This window comes from Genypterus blacodes, unplaced genomic scaffold, assembly GCF_046128005.1.
Source record: "Genypterus blacodes isolate CSIRO-AG114 ecotype Tasmania unplaced genomic scaffold, CSIRO-AGI_Gbla_v1 ptg000073l_1, whole genome shotgun sequence".
NCBI lineage: Eukaryota > Metazoa > Chordata > Actinopteri > Ophidiiformes > Ophidiidae > Genypterus > Genypterus blacodes.
This window is the reverse complement of record NW_027466883.1, coordinates 1,049,288-1,066,581: the sequence shown is the minus strand read 5'-3', so window position 1 is coordinate 1,066,581 and position 17,294 is coordinate 1,049,288. Positions and strand designations below refer to the sequence as shown.

At 44.2% G+C, this 17,294-nt stretch overlaps 23 non-coding genes across 23 annotated transcripts; 7 read left to right on the top strand and 16 right to left on the bottom strand.

The window, feature by feature from the left end:
* Positions 1 to 590: 590 nt before the first annotated feature.
* On the top strand, positions 591 to 731 carry LOC143006423 (U4 spliceosomal RNA). The gene has a single exon (XR_012964263.1). It is a non-coding gene; the product is annotated as a U4 spliceosomal RNA (small nuclear RNA).
* Positions 732 to 1,405: 674 nt separating this feature from the next.
* Positions 1,406 to 1,477, bottom strand: trnam-cau (transfer RNA methionine (anticodon CAU)). The gene has a single exon. It is a non-coding gene; the product is annotated as a tRNA-Met (tRNA).
* Positions 1,478 to 1,813: 336 nt separating this feature from the next.
* On the bottom strand, positions 1,814 to 1,895 carry trnal-cag (transfer RNA leucine (anticodon CAG)). Its single transcript has one exon. It is a non-coding gene; the product is annotated as a tRNA-Leu (tRNA).
* Positions 1,896 to 2,700: 805 nt separating this feature from the next.
* Positions 2,701 to 2,841, top strand: LOC143006487 (U4 spliceosomal RNA). The gene has a single exon (XR_012964321.1). It is a non-coding gene; the product is annotated as a U4 spliceosomal RNA (small nuclear RNA).
* Positions 2,842 to 3,515: 674 nt separating this feature from the next.
* On the bottom strand, positions 3,516 to 3,587 carry trnam-cau (transfer RNA methionine (anticodon CAU)). Its single transcript has one exon. It is a non-coding gene; the product is annotated as a tRNA-Met (tRNA).
* Positions 3,588 to 3,923: 336 nt separating this feature from the next.
* trnal-cag (transfer RNA leucine (anticodon CAG)) lies at positions 3,924 to 4,005 on the bottom strand. Its single transcript has one exon. It is a non-coding gene; the product is annotated as a tRNA-Leu (tRNA).
* An 805-nt stretch (positions 4,006 to 4,810) lies between these two features.
* LOC143006488 (U4 spliceosomal RNA) lies at positions 4,811 to 4,951 on the top strand. The gene has a single exon (XR_012964322.1). It is a non-coding gene; the product is annotated as a U4 spliceosomal RNA (small nuclear RNA).
* Positions 4,952 to 5,625: 674 nt separating this feature from the next.
* On the bottom strand, positions 5,626 to 5,697 carry trnam-cau (transfer RNA methionine (anticodon CAU)). Its single transcript has one exon. It is a non-coding gene; the product is annotated as a tRNA-Met (tRNA).
* Positions 5,698 to 6,033: 336 nt separating this feature from the next.
* Positions 6,034 to 6,115, bottom strand: trnal-cag (transfer RNA leucine (anticodon CAG)). Its single transcript has one exon. It is a non-coding gene; the product is annotated as a tRNA-Leu (tRNA).
* Positions 6,116 to 6,920: 805 nt separating this feature from the next.
* Positions 6,921 to 7,061, top strand: LOC143006486 (U4 spliceosomal RNA). The gene has a single exon (XR_012964320.1). It is a non-coding gene; the product is annotated as a U4 spliceosomal RNA (small nuclear RNA).
* A 674-nt stretch (positions 7,062 to 7,735) lies between these two features.
* Positions 7,736 to 7,807, bottom strand: trnam-cau (transfer RNA methionine (anticodon CAU)). Its single transcript has one exon. It is a non-coding gene; the product is annotated as a tRNA-Met (tRNA).
* A 336-nt stretch (positions 7,808 to 8,143) lies between these two features.
* trnal-cag (transfer RNA leucine (anticodon CAG)) lies at positions 8,144 to 8,225 on the bottom strand. Its single transcript has one exon. It is a non-coding gene; the product is annotated as a tRNA-Leu (tRNA).
* Positions 8,226 to 9,030: 805 nt separating this feature from the next.
* LOC143006490 (U4 spliceosomal RNA) lies at positions 9,031 to 9,171 on the top strand. The gene has a single exon (XR_012964324.1). It is a non-coding gene; the product is annotated as a U4 spliceosomal RNA (small nuclear RNA).
* Positions 9,172 to 9,845: 674 nt separating this feature from the next.
* On the bottom strand, positions 9,846 to 9,917 carry trnam-cau (transfer RNA methionine (anticodon CAU)). Its single transcript has one exon. It is a non-coding gene; the product is annotated as a tRNA-Met (tRNA).
* A 336-nt stretch (positions 9,918 to 10,253) lies between these two features.
* Positions 10,254 to 10,335, bottom strand: trnal-cag (transfer RNA leucine (anticodon CAG)). Its single transcript has one exon. It is a non-coding gene; the product is annotated as a tRNA-Leu (tRNA).
* A 1,548-nt stretch (positions 10,336 to 11,883) lies between these two features.
* Positions 11,884 to 11,955, bottom strand: trnam-cau (transfer RNA methionine (anticodon CAU)). Its single transcript has one exon. It is a non-coding gene; the product is annotated as a tRNA-Met (tRNA).
* A 336-nt stretch (positions 11,956 to 12,291) lies between these two features.
* On the bottom strand, positions 12,292 to 12,373 carry trnal-cag (transfer RNA leucine (anticodon CAG)). The gene has a single exon. It is a non-coding gene; the product is annotated as a tRNA-Leu (tRNA).
* Positions 12,374 to 13,178: 805 nt separating this feature from the next.
* On the top strand, positions 13,179 to 13,319 carry LOC143006493 (U4 spliceosomal RNA). The gene has a single exon (XR_012964327.1). It is a non-coding gene; the product is annotated as a U4 spliceosomal RNA (small nuclear RNA).
* A 435-nt stretch (positions 13,320 to 13,754) lies between these two features.
* On the bottom strand, positions 13,755 to 13,835 carry trnal-cag (transfer RNA leucine (anticodon CAG)). The gene has a single exon. It is a non-coding gene; the product is annotated as a tRNA-Leu (tRNA).
* Positions 13,836 to 14,640: 805 nt separating this feature from the next.
* LOC143006476 (U4 spliceosomal RNA) lies at positions 14,641 to 14,781 on the top strand. Its single transcript, XR_012964311.1, has one exon. It is a non-coding gene; the product is annotated as a U4 spliceosomal RNA (small nuclear RNA).
* A 674-nt stretch (positions 14,782 to 15,455) lies between these two features.
* On the bottom strand, positions 15,456 to 15,527 carry trnam-cau (transfer RNA methionine (anticodon CAU)). Its single transcript has one exon. It is a non-coding gene; the product is annotated as a tRNA-Met (tRNA).
* A 1,222-nt stretch (positions 15,528 to 16,749) lies between these two features.
* trnam-cau (transfer RNA methionine (anticodon CAU)) lies at positions 16,750 to 16,821 on the bottom strand. The gene has a single exon. It is a non-coding gene; the product is annotated as a tRNA-Met (tRNA).
* A 336-nt stretch (positions 16,822 to 17,157) lies between these two features.
* Positions 17,158 to 17,238, bottom strand: trnal-cag (transfer RNA leucine (anticodon CAG)). The gene has a single exon. It is a non-coding gene; the product is annotated as a tRNA-Leu (tRNA).
* Between the last annotated feature and the right edge of the window lie 56 nt (positions 17,239 to 17,294).

Here is a 17,294-nt window from a genome sequence, read left to right as displayed (position 1 = left end):
ACTATGTTAGAATTAGAATGCCGAATTGCAGAGGATGAAAAGAAAAGTCTAAATTTTCTCAGCCTTGGCGGAGGTACGCAATCTCATGGTTGAAATGAAGGGACCTTAAAATTCTCCAATGTCTATGTCAACACTGTGTTTAACCTTTGAAATTTCCAGAATGGAAATGGTTGCATGACGGTCAACATTATTTGCTTGTTTCCAATAAAACTGATAGTTGATTCAACACACTTTGTTGGAGATTGTTTGTGTTCTGGTAAGGTTTCGACCAATACACTGCACAGGGTGTTCGGGAGTTGGACTCTGTCTCGGCATGCATTGCTCGAGAGCCAGGTAAAAGCTTGGACAGGTCACCATTGTATCACAGGGTCTTTATCGGTTTAATATTTAAATTTTAGACCACTCTTTATTTAGTGGTGATGTATTCTTATACATTTGAGTTTCATGTATGTGGCCTGTATGCTTCATATCGGTATGAATTATATACTGTATATACGGTGTATTACTTACGGCAGAGATGTATTTGTGTTAAACCCTGACATAGAGTATGTGGAGCTGACACACTGCCGTCTTCTCTCAGCTGTGTTGACAGCCTTGCGCAGTGGCAGTATCGTAGCCCATGAGGTCTATCCGAGGCGCGATTATTGCTAGTTGAAAACTTTACCCAATACCCCGCCATGACGACTTGCAATATAGTCGGCTATGGCAATTTTTGATAGTCTCAAAGGAGACTGACACAATGTGCATATTAAAAGAGTAGGACTCTTGATTAGCTTTGCAGGTGCAATGTGCCGACAAACCTCAAACGCTGTACATTTTTTGGCAAATAACTTGGATATGCCAGAAACAGTACACTGTTTGTTTGTGTCAGTTAGATCACATGTTTTCCCTCTCTACTCACACTATGTTAGAATTAGAGTGGTGAATTGCAAAGGATGGAAAGAAAAATCTAAATGTTCTCGTCCTCGGTGGAGGTATGGTGGAGGTTAGGCAACAATTGTGGGCATGTTGTTGTAACAAAAGGCCTTTTGTTCAAGAGTTACGGCATGATTGGTTGTGGTGGAATTTGAATAGTACACTGGAGGACCTGAAAAGCCCTTGAAAGGTCTGCAGTTTGATACTTGGCACAAACACATCAAATCTCATGGATGCTAAGAAGATGGACATGGCAGCGGTGGGATTTGAACCCACGCCTCCGTAGAGACTGGAACCTGAATCCAGCGCCTTGGACAGCTCGGCCCTCACCAATGCAAAGAGCAGACAGATGAGATGCAAACAATGATTAAAACTTTAACATGGAGGAGGATGGATGGAGTTTTGTTTGAAGAAAGGATCAGCCAAGCCAATGCAATGTGTATTAAAAAATGGACACCCGTGGACCTCAGGCATTTAGGAAGGGTGCACTTAGCAGAGGATGGTTTCGATCCATCGACCTCTGGGTTATGGGCCCAGCACGCTTCCGCTGCGCCACTCTGCTCCCTGGGTCAAGTTCTGTGGACCGTCAGCAGCGTCGCACCTTCAAACCCTGACAGCATTGGAGGGGTGAAAAAGAATTCCTCCAAACTGAACGGCGTATCCTGGGTTCAATGTTGACAATGGTAAATACACAACAAGTGAAGCAGTGCATTCTTAGTCTGGCGACAATTGTGGGCGTGTCTTTGTAACAAAAGGCCTTTTGTTCAAGAGTTACGGCATGATTGGTTGTGGTGGAATTTGAATAGTACACTGGAGGACCTGAAAAGCCCTTGAAAGGTCTGCAGTTTGATACTTGGCACAAACACATCAAATCTCATGGATGCTAAGAAGATGGACATGGCAGCGGTGGGATTTGAACCCACGCCTCCGTAGAGACTGGAACCTGAATCCAGCGCCTTGGACCGCTCGGCCACACTACCTTTCAGTTGAATGCTACACACGTGGTTCAATCAGATCCCTCACCAATACAAAAAGCAGCCAAATGAGATTAGATTGGATTAGATTCAACTTTATTGTCACTGCCTGTCACAAGTACAAGCAACGAATGCAACGAGATGCAAACAATTTTGAAAAATTTCAACGTGTTTGCGTCAGGTAGACCACATGTTTTCCCTCTTTACTGGCCTTAAGCCACACTATGTTAGAATTAGAATGCCGAATTGCAGACGATGAAAAGAAAAGTCTAAATTTTCTCAGCCTTGGCGGAGGTACGCAATCTCATGGTTGAAATGAAGGGACCTTAAAATTCTCCAATGTCTATGTCAACACTGTGTTTAACCTTTGAAATTTCCAGAATGGAAATGGTTGCATGACGGTCAACATTATTTGCTTGTTTCCAATAAAACTGATAGTTGATTCAACACACTTTGTTGGAGATTGTTTGTGTTCTGGTAAGGTTTCGACCAATACACTGCACAGGGTGTTCGGGAGTTGGACTCTGTCTCGGCATGCATTGCTCGAGAGCCAGGTAAAAGCTTGGACAGGTCACCATTGTATCACAGGGTCTTTATCGGTTTAATATTTAAATTTTAGACCACTCTTTATTTAGTGGTGATGTATTCTTATACATTTGAGTTTCATGTATGTGGCCTGTATGCTTCATATCGGTATGAATTATATACTGTATATACGGTGTATTACTTACGGCAGAGATGTATTTGTGTTAAACCCTGACATGCAGTATGTGGAGCTGACACACTGCCGTCTTCTCTCAGCTGTGTCGTCAGCCTTGCGCAGTGGCAGTATCGTAGCCCATGAGGTCTATCCTAGGCGCGATTATTGCTAGTTGAAAACTTTACCCAATACCCCGCCATGACGACTTGCAATATAGTCGGCTACGGCAATTTTTGATAGTCTCAAAGGAGACTGACACAATGTGCATATTAAAAGAGTAGGACTCTTGATTAGCTTTGCAGGTGCAATGTGCCGACAAACCTCAAACGCTGTACATTTTTTGGCAAATAACTTGGATATGCCAGAAACAGTACACTGTTTGTTTGTGTCAGTTAGATCACATGTTTTCCCTCTCTACTCACACTATGTTAGAATTAGAGTGGTGAATTGCAAAGGATGGAAAGAAAAATCTAAATGTTCTCGTCCTCGGTGGAGGTATGGTGGAGGTTAGGCAACAATTGTGGGCATGTTGTTGTAACAAAAGGCCTTTTGTTCAAGAGTTACGGCATGATTGGTTGTGGTGGAATTTGAATAGTACACTGGAGGACCTGAAAAGCCCTTGAAAGGTCTGCAGTTTGATACTTGGCACAAACACATCAAATCTCATGGATGCTAAGAAGATGGACATGGCAGCGGTGGGATTTGAACCCACGCCTCCGTAGAGACTGGAACCTGAATCCAGCGCCTTGGACAGCTCGGCCCTCACCAATGCAAAGAGCAGACAGATGAGATGCAAACAATGATTAAAACTTTAACATGGAGGAGGATGGATGGAGTTTTGTTTGAAGAAAGGATCAGCCAAGCCAATGCAATGTGTATTAAAAAATGGACACCCGTGGACCTCAGGCATTTAGGAAGGGTGCACTTAGCAGAGGATGGTTTCGATCCATCGACCTCTGGGTTATGGGCCCAGCACGCTTCCGCTGCGCCACTCTGCTCCCTGGGTGAAGTTCTGTGGACCGTCAGCAGCGTCGCACCTTCAAACCCTGACAGCATTGGAGGGGTGAAAAAGAATTCCTCCAAACTGAACGGCGTATCCTGGGTTCAATGTTGACAATGGTAAATACACAACAAGTGAAGCAGTGCATTCTTAGTCTGGCGACAATTGTGGGCGTGTCTTTGTAACAAAAGGCCTTTTGTTCAAGAGTTACGGCATGATTGGTTGTGGTGGAATTTGAATAGTACACTGGAGGACCTGAAAAGCCCTTGGAAGGTCTGCAGTTTGATACTCGGCACAAACACATCAAATCTCATGGATGCTAAGAAGATGGACATGGCAGCGGTGGGATTTGAACCCACGCCTCCGTAGAGACTGGAACCTGAATCCAGCGCCTTGGACCACTCGGCCACACTACCTTTCAGTTGAATGCTACACACGTGGTTCAATCAAATCCCTCACCAATACAAAAAGCAGCCAAATGAGATTAGATTGGATTAGATTCAACTTTATTGTCACTGCCTGTCACAAGTACAAGCAACGAATGCAACGAGATGCAAACAATTTTGAAAAATTTCAACGTGTTTGCGTCAGGTAGACCACATGTTTTCCCTCTTTACTGGCCTTAAGCCACACTATGTTAGAATTAGAATGCCGAATTGCAGAGGATGAAAAGAAAAGTCTAAATTTTCTCGGCCTTGGCGGAGGTACGCAATCTCATGGTTGAAATGAAGGGACCTTAAAATTCTCCAATGTCTATGTCAACACTGTGTTTAACCTTTGAAATTTCCAGAATGGAAATGGTTGCATGACGGTCAACATTATTTGCTTGTTTCCAATAAAACTGATAGTTGATTCAACACACTTTGTTGGAGATTGTTTGTGTTCTGGTAAGGTTTCGACCAATACACTGCACAGGGTGTTCGGGAGTTGGACTCTGTCTCGGCATGCATTGCTCGAGAGCCAGGTAAAAGCTTGGACAGGTCACCATTGTATCACAGGGTCTTTATCGGTTTAATATTTAAATTTTAGACCACTCTTTATTTAGTGGTGATGTATTCTTATACATTTGAGTTTCATGTATGTGGCCTGTATGCTTCATATCGGTATGAATTATATACTGTATATACGGTGTATTACTTACGGCAGAGATGTATTTGTGTTAAACCCTGACATGCAGTATGTGGAGCTGACACACTGCCGTCTTCTCTCAGCTGTGTCGTCAGCCTTGCGCAGTGGCAGTATCGTAGCCCATGAGGTCTATCCGAGGCGCGATTATTGCTAGTTGAAAACTTTACCCAATACCCCGCCATGACGACTTGCAATATAGTCGGCTACGGCAATTTTTGATAGTCTCAAAGGAGACTGACACAATGTGCATATTAAAAGAGTAGGACTCTTGATTAGCTTTGCAGGTGCAATGTGCCGACAAACCTCAAACGCTGTACATTTTTTGGCAAATAACTTGGATATGCCAGAAACAGTACACTGTTTGTTTGTGTCAGTTAGATCACATGTTTTCCCTCTCTACTCACACTATGTTAGAATTAGAGTGGTGAATTGCAAAGGATGGAAAGAAAAATCTAAATGTTCTCGTCCTCGGTGGAGGTATGGTGGAGGTTAGGCAACAATTGTGGGCATGTTGTTGTAACAAAAGGCCTTTTGTTCAAGAGTTACGGCATGATTGGTTGTGGTGGAATTTGAATAGTACACTGGAGGACCTGAAAAGCCCTTGAAAGGTCTGCAGTTTGATACTTGGCACAAACACATCAAATCTCATGGATGCTAAGAAGATGGACATGGCAGCGGTGGGATTTGAACCCACGCCTCCGTAGAGACTGGAACCTGAATCCAGCGCCTTGGACAGCTCGGCCCTCACCAATGCAAAGAGCAGACAGATGAGATGCAAACAATGATTAAAACTTTAACATGGAGGAGGATGGATGGAGTTTTGTTTGAAGAAAGGATCAGCCAAGCCAATGCAATGTGTATTAAAAAATGGACACCCGTGGTCCTCAGGCATTTAGGAAGGGTGCACTTAGCAGAGGATGGTTTCGATCCATCGACCTCTGGGTTATGGGCCCAGCACGCTTCCGCTGCGCCACTCTGCTCCTTGGGTCAAGTTCTGTGGACCGTCAGCAGCGTCGCACCTTCAAACCCTGACAGCATTGGAGGGGTGAAAAAGAATTCCTCCAAACTGAACGGCGTATCCTGGGTTCAATGTTGACAATGGTAAATACACAACAAGTGAAGCAGTGCATTCTTAGTCTGGCGACAATTGTGGGCGTGTCTTTGTAACAAAAGGCCTTTTGTTCAAGAGTTACGGCATGATTGGTTGTGGTGGAATTTGAATAGTACACTGGAGGACCTGAAAAGCCCTTGGAAGGTCTGCAGTTTGATACTTGGCACAAACACATCAAATCTCATGGATGCTAAGAAGATGGACATGGCAGCGGTGGGATTTGAACCCACGCCTCCGTAGAGACTGGAACCTGAATCCAGCGCCTTGGACCGCTCGGCCACACTACCTTTCAGTTGAATGCTACACACGTGGTTCAATCAAATCCCTCACCAATACAAAAAGCAGCCAAATGAGATTAGATTGGATTAGATTCAACTTTATTGTCACTGCCTGTCACAAGTACAAGCAACGAATGCAACGAGATGCAAACAATTTTGAAAAATTTCAACGTGTTTGCGTCAGGTAGACCACATGTTTTCCCTCTTTACTGGCCTTAAGCCACACTATGTTAGAATTAGAATGCCGAATTGCAGAGGATGAAAAGAAAAGTCTAAATTTTCTCGGCCTTGGCGGAGGTACGCAATCTCATGGTTGAAATGAAGGGACCTTAAAATTCTCCAATGTCTATGTCAACACTGTGTTTAACCTTTGAAATTTCCAGAATGGAAATGGTTGCATGACGGTCAACATTATTTGCTTGTTTCCAATAAAACTGATAGTTGATTCAACACACTTTGTTGGAGATTGTTTGTGTTCTGGTAAGGTTTCGACCAATACACTGCACAGGGTGTTCGGGAGTTGGACTCTGTCTCGGCATGCATTGCTCGAGAGCCAGGTAAAAGCTTGGACAGGTCACCATTGTATCACAGGGTCTTTATCGGTTTAATATTTAAATTTTAGACCACTCTTTATTTAGTGGTGATGTATTCTTATACATTTGAGTTTCATGTATGTGGCCTGTATGCTTCATATCGGTATGAATTATATACTGTATATACGGTGTATTACTTACGGCAGAGATGTATTTGTGTTAAACCCTGACATGCAGTATGTGGAGCTGACACACTGCCGTCTTCTCTCAGCTGTGTCGTCAGCCTTGCGCAGTGGCAGTATCGTAGCCCATGAGGTCTATCCTAGGCGCGATTATTGCTAGTTGAAAACTTTACCCAATACCCCGCCATGACGACTTGCAATATAGTCGGCTACGGCAATTTTTGATAGTCTCAAAGGAGACTGACACAATGTGCATATTAAAAGAGTAGGACTCTTGATTAGCTTTGCAGGTGCAATGTGCCGACAAACCTCAAACGCTGTACATTTTTTGGCAAATAACTTGGATATGCCAGAAACAGTACACTGTTTGTTTGTGTCAGTTAGATCACATGTTTTCCCTCTCTACTCACACTATGTTAGAATTAGAGTGGTGAATTGCAAAGGATGGAAAGAAAAATCTAAATGTTCTCGTCCTCGGTGGAGGTATGGTGGAGGTTAGGCAACAATTGTGGGCATGTTGTTGTAACAAAAGGCCTTTTGTTCAAGAGTTACGGCATGATTGGTTGTGGTGGAATTTGAATAGTACACTGGAGGACCTGAAAAGCCCTTGAAAGGTCTGCAGTTTGATACTTGGCACAAACACATCAAATCTCATGGATGCTAAGAAGATGGACATGGCAGCGGTGGGATTTGAACCCACGCCTCCGTAGAGACTGGAACCTGAATCCAGCGCCTTGGACAGCTCGGCCCTCACCAATGCAAAGAGCAGACAGATGAGATGCAAACAATGATTAAAACTTTAACATGGAGGAGGATGGATGGAGTTTTGTTTGAAGAAAGGATCAGCCAAGCCAATGCAATGTGTATTAAAAAATGGACACCCGTGGTCCTCAGGCATTTAGGAAGGGTGCACTTAGCAGAGGATGGTTTCGATCCATCGACCTCTGGGTTATGGGCCCAGCACGCTTCCGCTGCGCCACTCTGCTCCTTGGGTGAAGTTCTGTGGACCGTCAGCAGCGTCGCACCTTCAAACCCTGACAGCATTGGAGGGGTGAAAAAGAATTCCTCCAAACTGAACGGCGTATCCTGGGTTCAATGTTGACAATGGTAAATACACAACAAGTGAAGCAGTGCATTCTTAGTCTGGCGACAATTGTGGGCGTGTCTTTGTAACAAAAGGCCTTTTGTTCAAGAGTTACGGCATGATTGGTTGTGGTGGAATTTGAATAGTACACTGGAGGACCTGAAAAGCCCTTGGAAGGTCTGCAGTTTGATACTTGGCACAAACACATCAAATCTCATGGATGCTAAGAAGATGGACATGGCAGCGGTGGGATTTGAACCCACGCCTCCGTAGAGACTGGAACCTGAATCCAGCGCCTTGGACCGCTCGGCCACACTACCTTTCAGTTGAATGCTACACACGTGGTTCAATCAAATCCCTCACCAATACAAAAAGCAGCCAAATGAGATTAGATTGGATTAGATTCAACTTTATTGTCACTGCCTGTCACAAGTACAAGCAACGAATGCAACGAGATGCAAACAATTTTGAAAAATTTCAACGTGTTTGCGTCAGGTAGACCACATGTTTTCCCTCTTTACTGGCCTTAAGCCACACTATGTTAGAATTAGAATGCCGAATTGCAGAGGATGAAAAGAAAAGTCTAAATTTTCTCGGCCTTGGCGGAGGTACGCAATCTCATGGTTGAAATGAAGGGACCTTAAAATTCTCCAATGTCTATGTCAACACTGTGTTTAACCTTTGAAATTTCCAGAATGGAAATGGTTGCATGACGGTCAACATTATTTGCTTGTTTCCAATAAAACTGATAGTTGATTCAACACACTTTGTTGGAGATTGTTTGTGTTCTGGTAAGGTTTCGACCAATACACTGCACAGGGTGTTCGGGAGTTGGACTCTGTCTCGGCATGCATTGCTCGAGAGCCAGGTAAAAGCTTGGACAGGTCACCATTGTATCACAGGGTCTTTATCGGTTTAATATTTAAATTTTAGACCACTCTTTATTTAGTGGTGATGTATTCTTATACATTTGAGTTTCATGTATGTGGCCTGTATGCTTCATATCGGTATGAATTATATACTGTATATACGGTGTATTACTTACGGCAGAGATGTATTTGTGTTAAACCCTGACATGCAGTATGTGGAGCTGACACACTGCTGTCTTCTCTCAGCTGTGTCGTCGGCCTTGCGCAGTGGCAGTATCGTAGCCCATGAGGTCTATCCGAGGCGTGATTATTGCTAGTTGAAAACTTTACCCAATACCCCGCCATGACGACTTGCAATATAGTCGGCTACGGCAATTTTTGATAGTCTCAAAGGAGACTGACACAATGTGCATATTAAAAAAGTAGGACTCTTGATTAGCTTTGCAGGTGCAATGTGCCGACAAACCTCAAACGCTGTACATTTTTTGGCAAATAACTTGGATATGCCAGAAACAGTACACTGTTTGTTTGTGTCAGTTAGATCACATGTTTTCCCTCTCTACTCACACTATGTTAGAATTAGAGTGGTGAATTGCAAAGGATGGAAAGAAAAATCTAAATGTTCTCGTCCTCGGTGGAGGTATGGTGGAGGTTAGGCAACAATTGTGGGCATGTTGTTGTAACAAAAGGCCTTTTGTTCAAGAGTTACGGCATGATTGGTTGTGGTGGAATTTGAATAGTACACTGGAGGACCTGAAAAGCCCTTGAAAGGTCTGCAGTTTGATACTTGGCACAAACACATCAAATCTCATGGATGCTAAGAAGATGGACATGGCAGCGGTGGGATTTGAACCCACGCCTCCGTAGAGACTGGAACCTGAATCCAGCGCCTTGGACAGCTCGGCCCTCACCAATGCAAAGAGCAGACAGATGAGATGCAAACAATGATTAAAACTTTAACATGGAGGAGGATGGATGGAGTTTTGTTTGAAGAAAGGATCAGCCAAGCCAATGCAATGTGTATTAAAAAATGGACACCCGTGGTCCTCAGGCATTTAGGAAGGGTGCACTTAGCAGAGGATGGTTTCGATCCATCGACCTCTGGGTTATGGGCCCAGCACGCTTCCGCTGCGCCACTCTGCTACTTGGGTGAAGTTCTGTGGACCGTCAGCAGCGTCTCACCTTCAAACCCTGACAGCATTGGAGGGGTGAAAAAGAATTCCTCCAAACTGAACGGCGTATCCTGGGTTCAATGTTGACAATGGTAAATACACAACAAGTGAAGCAGTGCATTCTTAGTCTGGCGACAATTGTGGGCGTGTCTTTGTAACAAAAGGCCTTTTGTTCAAGAGTTACGGCATGATTGGTTGTGGTGGAATTTGAATAGTACACTGGAGGACCTGAAAAGCCCTTGGAAGGTCTGCAGTTTGATACTTGGCACAAACACATCAAATCTCATGGATGCTAAGAAGATGGACATGGCAGCGGTCGGATTTGAACCCACGCCTCCGTAGAGACTGGAACCTGAATCCAGCGCCTTGGACCGCTCGGCCACACTACCTTTCAGTTGAATGCTACACACGTGGTTCAATCAAATCCCTCACCAATACAAAAAGCAGCCAAATGAGATTAGATTGGATTAGATTCAACTTTATTGTCACTGCCTGTCACAAGTACAAGCAACGAATGCAACGAGATGCAAACAATTTTGAAAAATTTCAACGTGTTTGCGTCAGGTAGACCACATGTTTTCCCTCTTTACTGGCCTTAAGCCACACTATGTTAGAATTAGAATGCCGAATTGCAGAGGATGAAAAGAAAAGTCTAAATTTTTTCGGCCTTGGCGGAGGTACGCAATCTCATGGTTGAAATGAAGGGACCTTAAAATTCTCCAATGTCTATGTCAACACTGTGTTTAACCTTTGAAATTTCCAGAATGGAAATGGTTGCATGACGGTCAACATTATTTGCTTGTTTCCAATAAAACTGATAGTTGATTCAACACACTTTGTTGGAGATTGTTTGTGTTCTGGTAAGGTTTCGACCAATACACTGCACAGGGTGTTCGGGAGTTGGACTCTGTCTCGGCATGCATTGCTCGAGAGCCAGGTAAAAGCTTGGACAGGTCACCATTGTATCACAGGGTCTTTATCGGTTTAATATTTAAATTTTAGACCACTCTTTATTTAGTGGTGATGTATTCTTATACATTTGAGTTTCATGTATGTGGCCTGTATGCTTCATATCGGTATGAATTATATACTGTATATACGGTGTATTACTTACGGCAGAGATGTATTTGTGTTAAACCCTGACATGCAGTATGTGGAGCTGACACACTGCTGTCTTCTCTCAGCTGTGTCGTCAGCCTTGCGCAGTGGCAGTATCGTAGCCCATGAGTCGGCTACGGCAATTTTTGATAGTCTCAAAGGAGACTGACAGAATGTGCATATTAAAAAAGTAGGACTCTTGATTAGCTTTGCAGGTGCAATGTGCCGACAAACCTCAAACGCTGTACATTTTTTGGCAAATAACTTGGATATGCCAGAAACAGTACACTGTTTGTTTGTGTCAGTTAGATCACATGTTTTCCCTCTCTACTCACACTATGTTAGAATTAGAGTGGTGAATTGCAAAGGATGGAAAGAAAAATCTAAATGTTCTCGTCCTCGGTGGAGGTATGGTGGAGGTTAGGCAACAATTGTGGGCATGTTGTTGTAACAAAAGGCCTTTTGTTCAAGAGTTACGGCATGATTGGTTGTGGTGGAATTTGAATAGTACACTGGAGGACCTGAAAAGCCCTTGAAAGGTCTGCAGTTTGATACTTGGCACAAACACATCAAATCTCATGGATGCTAAGAAGATGGACATGGCAGCGGTGGGATTTGAACCCACGCCTCCGTAGAGACTGGAACCTGAATCCAGCGCCTTGGACAGCTCGGCCCTCACCAATGCAAAGAGCAGACAGATGAGATGCAAACAATGATTAAAACTTTAACATGGAGGAGGATGGATGGAGTTTTGTTTGAAGAAAGGATCAGCCAAGCCAATGCAATGTGTATTAAAAAATGGACACCCGTGGTCCTCAGGCATTTAGGAAGGGTGCACTTAGCAGAGGATGGTTTCGATCCATCGACCTCTGGGTTATGGGCCCAGCACGCTTCCGCTGCGCCACTCTGCTCCTTGGGTGAAGTTCTGTGGACCGTCAGCAGCGTCGCACCTTCAAACCCTGACAGCATTGGAGGGGTGAAAAAGAATTCCTCCAAACTGAACGGCTTATCCTGGGTTCAATGTTGACAATGGTAAATACACAACAAGTACTGCCGTGCATTCTTAGTCTGGCGACAATTGTGGGCGTGTCTTTGTAACAAAAGGCCTTTTGTTCAAGCGTTACGGCATGATTGGTTGTGGTGGAATTTGAATAGTACACTGGAGGACCTGAAAAGCCCTTGGAAGGTCTGCAGTTTGATACTTGGCACAAACACATCAAATCTCATAGATGCTAAGAAGATGGACATGGCAGCGGTGGGATTTGAACCCACGCCTCCGTAGAGACTGGAACCTGAATCCAGCGCCTTGGACCGCTCGGCCACACTACCTTTCAGTTGAATGCTACACACGTGGTTCAATCAAATCCCTCACCAATACAAAAAGCAGCCAAATGAGATTAGATTAGATTAGATTCAACTTTATTGTCACTGCCTGTCACAAGTACAAGCAACGAATGCAACGAGATGCAAACAATTTTGAAAAATTTCAACGTGTTTGCGTCAGGTAGACCACATGTTTTCCCTCTTTACTGGCCTTAAGCCACACTATGTTAGAATTAGAATGCCGAATTGCAGAGGATGAAAAGAAAAGTCTAAATTTTCTCGGCCTTGGCGGAGGTACGCAATCTCATGGTTGAAATGAAGGGACCTTAAAAATCTCCAATGTCTATGTCAACACTGTGTTTAACCTTTGAAATTTCCAGAATGGAAATGGTTGCATGACGGTCAACATTATTTGCTTGTTTCCAATAAAACTGATAGTTGATTCAACACACTTTGTTGGAGATTGTTTGTGTTCTGGTAAGGTTTCGACCAATACACTGCACAGGGTGTTCGGGAGTTGGACTCTGTCTCGGCATGCATTGCTCGAGAGCCAGGTAAAAGCTTGGACAGGTCACCATTGTATCACAGGGTCTTTATCGGTTTAATATTTAAATTTTAGACCACTCTTTATTTAGTGGTGATGTATTCTTATACATTTGAGTTTCATGTATGTGGCCTGTATGCTTCATATCGGTATGAATTATATACTGTATATACGGTGTATTACTTACGGCAGAGATGTATTTGTGTTAAACCCTGACATACAGTATGTGGAGCTGACAAACTGCTGTCTTCTCTCAGCTGTGTCGTCAGCCTTGCGCAGTGGCAGTATCGTAGCCCATGAGGTCTATCCGAAGCGCGATTATTGCTAGTTGAAAACTTTACCCAATACCCCGCCATGACGACTTGCAATATAGTCGGCTACGGCAATTTTTGATAGTCTCAAAGGAGACTGACACAATGTGCATATTAAAAAAGTAGGACTCTTGATTAGCTTTGCAGGTGCAATGTGCCGACAAACCTCAAACGCTGTACATTTTTTGGCAAATAACTTGGATATGCCAGAAACAGTACACTGTTTGTTTGTGTCAGTTAGATAACATGTTTTCCCTCTCTACTCACACTATGTTAGAATTAGAGTGGTGAATTGCAAAGGATGGAAAGAAAAATCTAAATGTTCTCGTCCTCGGTGGAGGTATGGTGGAGGTTAGGCAACAATTGTGGGCATGTCGCTGTACCAAAAGGCCTTTTGTTCAAGAGTTACGGCATGATTGGTTGTGGTGGAATTTGAATAGTACACTGGAGGACCTGAAAAGCCCTTGGAAGGTCTGCAGTTTGATACTTGGCACAAACACATCAAATCTCATGGATGCTAAGAAGATGGACATGGCAGCGGTGGGATTTGAACCCACGCCTCCGTGGGACTGGAACCTGAATCCAGCGCCTTGGACCGCTCAGCCACACTACCTTTCAGTTGAATGCTACACACGTGGTTCAATCAAATCCCTCACCAATACAAAAAGCAGCCAAATGAGATTAGATTAGATTAGATTCAACTTTATTGTCACTGCCTGTCACAAGTACAAGCAACGAATGCAACGAGATGCAAACAATTTTGAAAAATTTCAACGTGTTTGCGTCAGGTAGACCACATGTTTTCCCTCTTTACTGGCCTTAAGCCACACTATGTTAGAATTAGAATGCCGAATTGCAGAGGATGAAAAGAAAAGTCTAAATTTTCTCGGCCTTGGCGGAGGTACGCAATCTCATGGTTGAAATGAAGGGACCTTAAAATTCTCCAATGTCTATGTCAACACTGTGTTTAACCTTTGAAATTTCCAGAATGGAAATGGTTGCATGACGGTCAACATTATTTGCTTGTTTCCAATAAAACTGATAGTTGATTCAACACACTTTGTTGGAGATTGTTTGTGTTCTGGTAAGGTTTCGACCAATACACTGCACAGGGTGTTCGGGAGTTGGACTCTGTCTCGGCATGCATTGCTCGAGAGCCAGGTAAAAGCTTGGACAGGTCACCATTGTATCACAGGGTCTTTATCGGTTTAATATTTAAATTTTAGACCACTCTTTATTTAGTGGTGATGTATTCTTATACATTTGAGTTTCATGTATGTGGCCTGTATGCTTCATATCGGTATGAATTATATACTGTATATACGGTGTATAACTTACGGCAGAGATGTATTTGTGTTAAACCCTGACATACAGTATGTGGAGCTGACACACTGCTGTCTTCTCTCAGCTGTGTCGTCAGCCTTGCGCAGTGGCAATATCGTAGCCCATGAGGTCTATCCGAGGCGCGATTATTGCTAGTTGAAAACTTTACCCAATACCCCGCCATGACGACTTGCAATATAGTCGGCTACGGCAATTTTTGATAGTCTCAAAGGAGACTGACACAATGTGCATATTAAAAAAGTAGGACTCTTGATTAGCTTTGCAGGTGCAATGTGCTGACAAACCTCAAACGCTGTACATTTTTTGGCAAATAACTTGGATATGCCAGAAACAGTACACTGTTTGTTTGTGTCAGTTAGATCACATGTTTTCCCTCTCTACTCACACTATGTTAGAATTAGAGTGGTGAATTGCAAAGGATGGAAAGAAAAATCTAAATGTTCTCGTCCTCGGTGGAGGTATGGTGGAGGTTAGGCAACAATTGTGGGCATGTTGTTGTAACAAAAGGCCTTTTGTTCAAGAGTTACGGCATGATTGGTTGTGGTGGAATTTGAGTAGTACACTGGAGGACCTGAAAAGCCCTTGAAAGGTCTGCAGTTTGATACTTGGCACAAATACATCAAATCTCATGGATGCTAAGAAGATGGACATGGCAGCGGTGGGATTTGAACCCACGCCTCCGTAGAGACTGGAACCTGAATGCAGCGCCTTGGACCGCTCGGCCGTCACCAATACAAAGAGCAGACAGATGAGATGCAAACAATGATGAAAACTTTAACATGGAGGAGGATGGATGGAGTTTTGTTTGAAGAAAGGATCAGCCAAGCCAATGCAATGTGTATTAAAAAATGGACACCCGTGGTCCTTAGGCATTTAGGAAGGGTGCACTTAGCAGAGGATGGTTTCGATCCATCGACCTCTGGGTTATGGGCCCAGCACGCTTCCGCTGCGCCACTCTGCTCCTTGGGTGAAGTTCTGTGGACCGTCAGCAGCGTCGCACCTTCAAACCCTGACAGCATTGGAGGGGTGAAAAAGAATTCCTCCAAACTGAACGGCGTATCCTGGGTTCAATGTTGACAATGGTAAAGACACAACAAGTGAAGCAGTGCATTCTTAGTCTGGCGACAATTGTGGGCGTGTCTTTGTAACAAAAGGCCTTTTGTTCAAGAGTTACGGCATGATTGGTTGTGGTGGAATTTGAATAGTACACTGGAGGACCTGAAAAGCCCTTGGAAGGTCTGCAGTTTGATACTTGGCACAAACACATCAAATCTCATGGATGCTAAGAAAATGGACATGGCAGCGGTGGGATTTGAACCCACGCCTCCGTAGAGACTGGAACCTGAATGCAGCGCCTTGGACCGCCCGGCTGTCACCAATACAAAGAGCAGACAGATGAGATGCAAACAATGATTAAAACTTTCACATGGAGGAGGATGGATGGAGTTTTGTTTGAAGAAAGGATCAGCCAAGCCAATGCAATGTGTATTTAAAAATTGACACCGGTGGTCCTTAGGCATTTGGGAAGGGTGCACTTAGCAGAGGATGGTTTCGGTCCATCGACCTCTGGGTTATGGGCCCAGCACGCTTCCGCTGCGCCACTCTGCTCCTTGGGTGATGGTCTGTGGACCGTCAGCAGCGTCGCACCTTCAAACCCTGACAGCATTGGAGGGGTGAAAAAGAATTCCTCCAAACTGAACGGCGTATCCTGGGTTCAATGTTGACAATGGTAAATACACAACAAGTACTGCAGTGCATTCTTAGTCTGGCGACAATTGTGGGCGTGTCTTTGTAACAAAAGGCCTTTTGTTCAAGAGTTACGGCATGATTGGTTGTGGTGGAATTTGAATAGTACACTGGAGGACCTGAAAAGCCCTTGAAAGGTCTGCAGTTTGATACTTGGCACAAACACATCGAATCTCATGGATGCTAAGAAGATGGACATGGCAGCGGTGGGATTTGAACCCACGCCTCCGTAGAGACTGGAACCTGAATGCAGCGCCTTGGACCGCTCGGCCGTCACCAATACAAAGAGCAGACAGATGAGATGCAAACAATGATGAAAACTTTAACATGGAGGCGGATGGATGGAGTTTTGTTTGAAGAAAGGATCAGCCAAGCCAATGCAATGTGTATTAAAAAACGGACACCCGTGGTCTTTAGGCATTTAGGAAGGGTGCACTTAGCAGAGGATGGTTTCGATCCATCGACCTCTGGGTTATGGGCCCAGCACGCTTCCGCTGCGCCACTCTGCTGCTTGGGTGATGTTTTGTGGACTGTCAGCAGCGTCGCACCTTCAAACCCTGACAGCATTGGAGGGGTGAAAAAGAATTCCTCCAAACTGAACGGCGTATCCTGGGTTCAATGTTGACAATGGTAAATACACAGCAAGTGAAGCAGTGCATTCTTAGTCTGGCGACAATTGTGGGCGTGTCTTTGTAACAAAAGGCCTTTTGTTCAAGAGTTACGGCATGATTGGTTGTGGTGGAATTTGAATAGTACACTGGAGGACCTGAAAAGCCCTTGGAAGGTCTGCAGTTTGATACTTGGCACAAACACATCAAATCTCATGGATGCTAAGAAGATGGACATGGCAGCGGTGGGATTTGAACCCACGCCTCCGTGGGACTGGAACCTGAATCCAGCGCCTTGGACCGCTCGGCCACACTACCTTTCAGTTGAATGCTACACACGTGGTTCAATCAAATCCCTCACCAATACAAAAAGC